At 41.4% G+C, this 4,275-nt stretch overlaps 1 pseudogene; it reads left to right on the top strand.

Moving 5' to 3' along the window:
• Window positions 1–1,039: 1,039 nt before the first annotated feature.
• On the top strand, window positions 1,040–2,014 carry LOC133712980 (dnaJ protein homolog; annotated as a pseudogene).
• The last annotated feature ends 2,261 nt before the right edge of the window (window positions 2,015–4,275 follow it).

Here is a 4,275-nt window from a genome sequence, read left to right as displayed (position 1 = left end):
CACCCGAGAACTATAACAATCAAAACCCATTATGGATGTGCTTCTTCTTTTCTTTCTCATGCTTTGCGGCGCACCCTTCTTTCCCTGCCCGCCCAGCGCAACCCCGAAAGCCCATCCAAGATCCACGCCCTCCTTCACGCTCAACCTCCAGGATCCGATTGGCGCATGGAACTGCTGGGATTTCTCCACGCCCTCCGCTCCCTGCGATTGGCGCTGCATCTTTTGCGACGATACTACTCGGGTCTCCGAGCTCCGCTTGCCTCGCCTCCAACTCGGCGGCCGACTCAGTGACTCGCTCGTGAATCTTAGGATGTTGGGGAAGCTGAGCCTCCGGTCAAACTCCTTCAAACAGACAACAAACAAAACTCGCCGATCTCAGGCCTGATTTGGTGGTGATGATGCTTCTCGATCGAAATGCCGCCACCGCCGACGCCGTCTTCTGCCATGGACTAGTACTTCCGCTTTCAGAGTGGCTCGATCGGAGCAGGAAGACTCGTAAATGAATCCAAGGAAGGATCCGGTGTGAGGGAGGGAGAGAGAGAGAGAGAGAGAGAGCAGATCGTGGAGAAAGTAGAGAGAGAAAGAGAGAGGCATAGAGGGTACATGTAATTAATTAGTTAAGCTAAGGGTAAAACTGTTATTTTGCTTTAAACAGGGTAAGTAAGAATAAAAATTTGTTGTTGGGGTAAGTGAGATATTTTTGTTCAATTTTGGTGCTTTGGGTCAAGGACCAAAAAAAAATGATTAGACTTGAGAAAATTGACCACAATGGATAAGAAGGTTCAAGATTCATCAGGAGAGATTGCAGTTTTTCTAGTGGGACAACGTTTTATTCTCAATTGGATTCTGTTTTGTTTTCTTAGATAGGTTACATTTCCTAGGTCTCTTAGCTAGGTCTAGCGTACCTCATTCTATTCTCTATAAATAACGGCCTCCTTTGGAACAACAAACTCAAGTACTAGTACTTTCGACTGCTTGGGAAAATCAAATGAATCTTCTTTCGTTTCTGCGCAAAATACATGAGAAGATCATCTTATTAAGATGTTTGGGGGGTATCAAAATGAGGAGCGATTACACCACCAAATCGGAAGGCCGGAGGCAGAGAAGGGGAGAGGATGGGATCTATCACCTCAAGGTTTCTCTTCAAGATCTCTACACTGGCACAACCAGAAAGCTTGCTGTCACTCGCAACAAGATCTGCACCAAGTGCAAGGGCAAAGGGTCAAAGTCAGGCGCTTCATGGACGTGCCGTGGTTGCCAAGGGCATGGTTATAAAGTCATTGTACGCCATTTAAGCCAAAATTTGACGCAGCGAACGCAGCAGTACTGCTATGAGTGCAAGGGCACTGGCCAGACCATCAGTGCAAAGGACCGCTGCCAGCAGTGCAAGGGTGACAAGGTTGTACTGGAGAAGAAAATATTGGAAGTCCATGTGGAGATAGGAATGAAAAACGGGCAGAAGATCATATTCCCTGGCGAAGCTCACGAAGCGCCTAATACCATCACAGGTAATATTGTTATTGTTGTCCAACAGAAGGAGCATCCCAAGTTTAAGCGAGAGGGGGATGACCTAATATTTAAGCATACATTGTCCCTAAAGGAGGCACTCTGTGGGTTCCAATTTAGGTTGACACATTTGGACGGTAGGCAGCTTCTGATTAGGTCTCAACCTGGAGAAGTTGTCAACCCTAATCGGTGCAAAGCTATACATGATGAAGGCATGCCAATCTACTCGAATCCATTTATTAAGGGCAAGTTGTATGTCCAGTTCACTGTTAAGTACCCAAATTCCTTGAACCCAGAACTGTGCAAGGTACTGGAGGCTGTGCTGCCTTGCGGGTCTGACTAGTCACCGCTTATTGATAAGGAGCTAGACGAATGCGATGAGACTACGCTGTATGATGTGAACATGGAGGACGAAATGAGAAAAAAGAAAGCAAAGCAGTCTCAAGAGGCATATGAGGAAGATGAGGACATGCATGGAAATGCCGGTGTCCAATGCGCTCATCAATGATTCCAGACTTCCAGTTACTTTGTTAGTGATTTAGTTTGTGACGTTATTTCTGTTATCTGCTCAGTTCTTGCTGTTTATTTCTGGGTTTGGGTTGTTTATGAATCTTAAAATAAAGACTGTAGCTTGATATGAATGGTTACTTACATATTGAAAAGGAGAAAGAAAAGTTTTTCGAGTAAAAAGTTTTATCTTCATAATATATCCATCAAATTCACTTGCCAATCGTGCTTTCATTTTCTTGCTGCACATATGTTTATGGTCCACCTCAACGGCCTTATATGCTTGCTTCAAATAGTGCAACTGATTGAAAGCATTGCATAGTCAACATAGTCGACTCTTTGTTGCATATGAATTTTTCATTTTTGTCTTCAAAATATATACCAAAAAAGAACATCCAAGTGACAAGCATTGTTGTATATATTTAATGTGTTTCTCTTTAGAGACAGCAAATCTAAATACTAAAAGAGATCTAATAGTCTAATACATGACTGCTTGACTTGAGCCATGTATACATTGATCTCTTCTTGGGGCTAGATCGTGCGATTGACCATACTTCCATAGTTCCATGGCTAACTAAGATGAGATCAGTGTATATATAGTACCAGCCCCATCTTGAAGCCTTCTGTAGCTAGGCATTTTTGGGTTCATGAAATCAGATCCCTAGCTAGCAGCAGAAGCTAATTCCAGGGCATTTTGACTTTGGTCTTTTTACTACTGAGAAGTAAACCTAGTCTAGAGCGTGCAATTGCAGTCAGTCCACTGTTCTTCTCTAATAAGTTCGTTCATTTGTTTCTCTTTTGTTTGTTGGCTTCAATTTCAGGCTAACAAGTATCTCTTTCTCTGAGAGCTATTGCTGCCTAATTGCTTAGACCGTAGGTATTGATATAACAGTTTCAAATTGCTAACAAATATTAATATATTCCATCATTATCAAGTCATCGTCTTGATCAGAATCAGTTAAATTTATTTTTATTAGGGCGTCTTAATTTTTTTGTTCTCAGCATCTGGTCTGCTCTCTGTTACTTGGTGTTTATTTCTGTTTGACAAACCCAATCCTAACTTGGGGAGTTTAAGACTACTGCTTTTGAGAAGAAAAAAAAAAACTCTCACGCCTATATTTCTTTGAAGCTATCTCCCGCTGTGGCAGGGCGATTTATAGTCTCCACTGGCTAGCCTGTCTCCCAATTCAGTTTCCGTGATCTTGGGCCATTTGTGTCAGGGTTGAAAGGTATAGAAAATTGGGAAAGCTGAATTGATCAGCTGAGGTAACGAGAACCTTGTTGAGTGTAAAATCAGACACTCCCTAGTGACGAGTTTCAGTGTGAAGGACTTCAAGTCCCCTTAAGTCCAGCTTCAATTTGAAAAAGAATCCGATACTCAAACTCGACTAGGTGAAACGTTATCACTTGCTTCTTGAATGAAAAGAAGCACTGTTACCATGGAGGTATCTTAGTTGCAGATTAGAACATTTCATAGTTTGGTTTAGATCTTCTGAGCTTACTTCCTTTTTCCTAGTTTGGTTGTGTTTCCTATTACTAGTTGGATTATGTTTCTTAATCCCTGTCTAACTCCATGTTCTGGTTCTAGCTTACTTCAATTTTCCTAGTTTGATCGTCTTTCCTCTATCACTAGTAATCCAATCTATCCTTGTTTGGCTACATTTTCTGGTCTAGCTTACAACAGCTTTCCTAGATAGTTCAATAAAATTTTCCTATTACTAGTTTCTGTTTCTTAATCCTAGTTTGATTAGATTTTTAGTTATATAGCTTGCTTATAAATTCTGAAATACTGTTATCGGTCCAGTTCACTGTGGATCAGTCTCCGAATTCAACTGTGAGGTCCTGGACTTGCTGCCTTATAGGATGAAATGTGAAGTACTGAAGTTGAACAAGCACAGAAGACTTAACAGCCTAGGCATATGACTAAGATATGAATGTTGGAGCCGAAATGCTAGGGTCCAATGTGCTAGCTCAACAATGATTTCAGTGACTTGGTTAGTGATTTTATTTTTGCTGTTATTTCTGTGGTCTGATCTTTGTACTTCTTTAGTGTTTCTACCAATCCTAATAAAATTTGTAATTTACTTCTCTTATGTCTTGGATTACTGCTTTTATATTTCACACGCTAATGCGATCTCGGTAGCAGCAAAACAAAATGGAATGCATAGGATGGGAAGAGTCTTATGCAATACTAACAAGAACCAGGACATTTGATTGAATAAAAGTGAGGAGATGCACATACATGCATTAGCACAATTGCAG

The sequence above is a fragment of the Rosa rugosa genome, chromosome 5 (assembly GCF_958449725.1).
Source record: "Rosa rugosa chromosome 5, drRosRugo1.1, whole genome shotgun sequence".
NCBI lineage: Eukaryota > Viridiplantae > Streptophyta > Magnoliopsida > Rosales > Rosaceae > Rosa > Rosa rugosa.
This window is presented reverse-complemented; position numbering and strand designations above follow the sequence as displayed.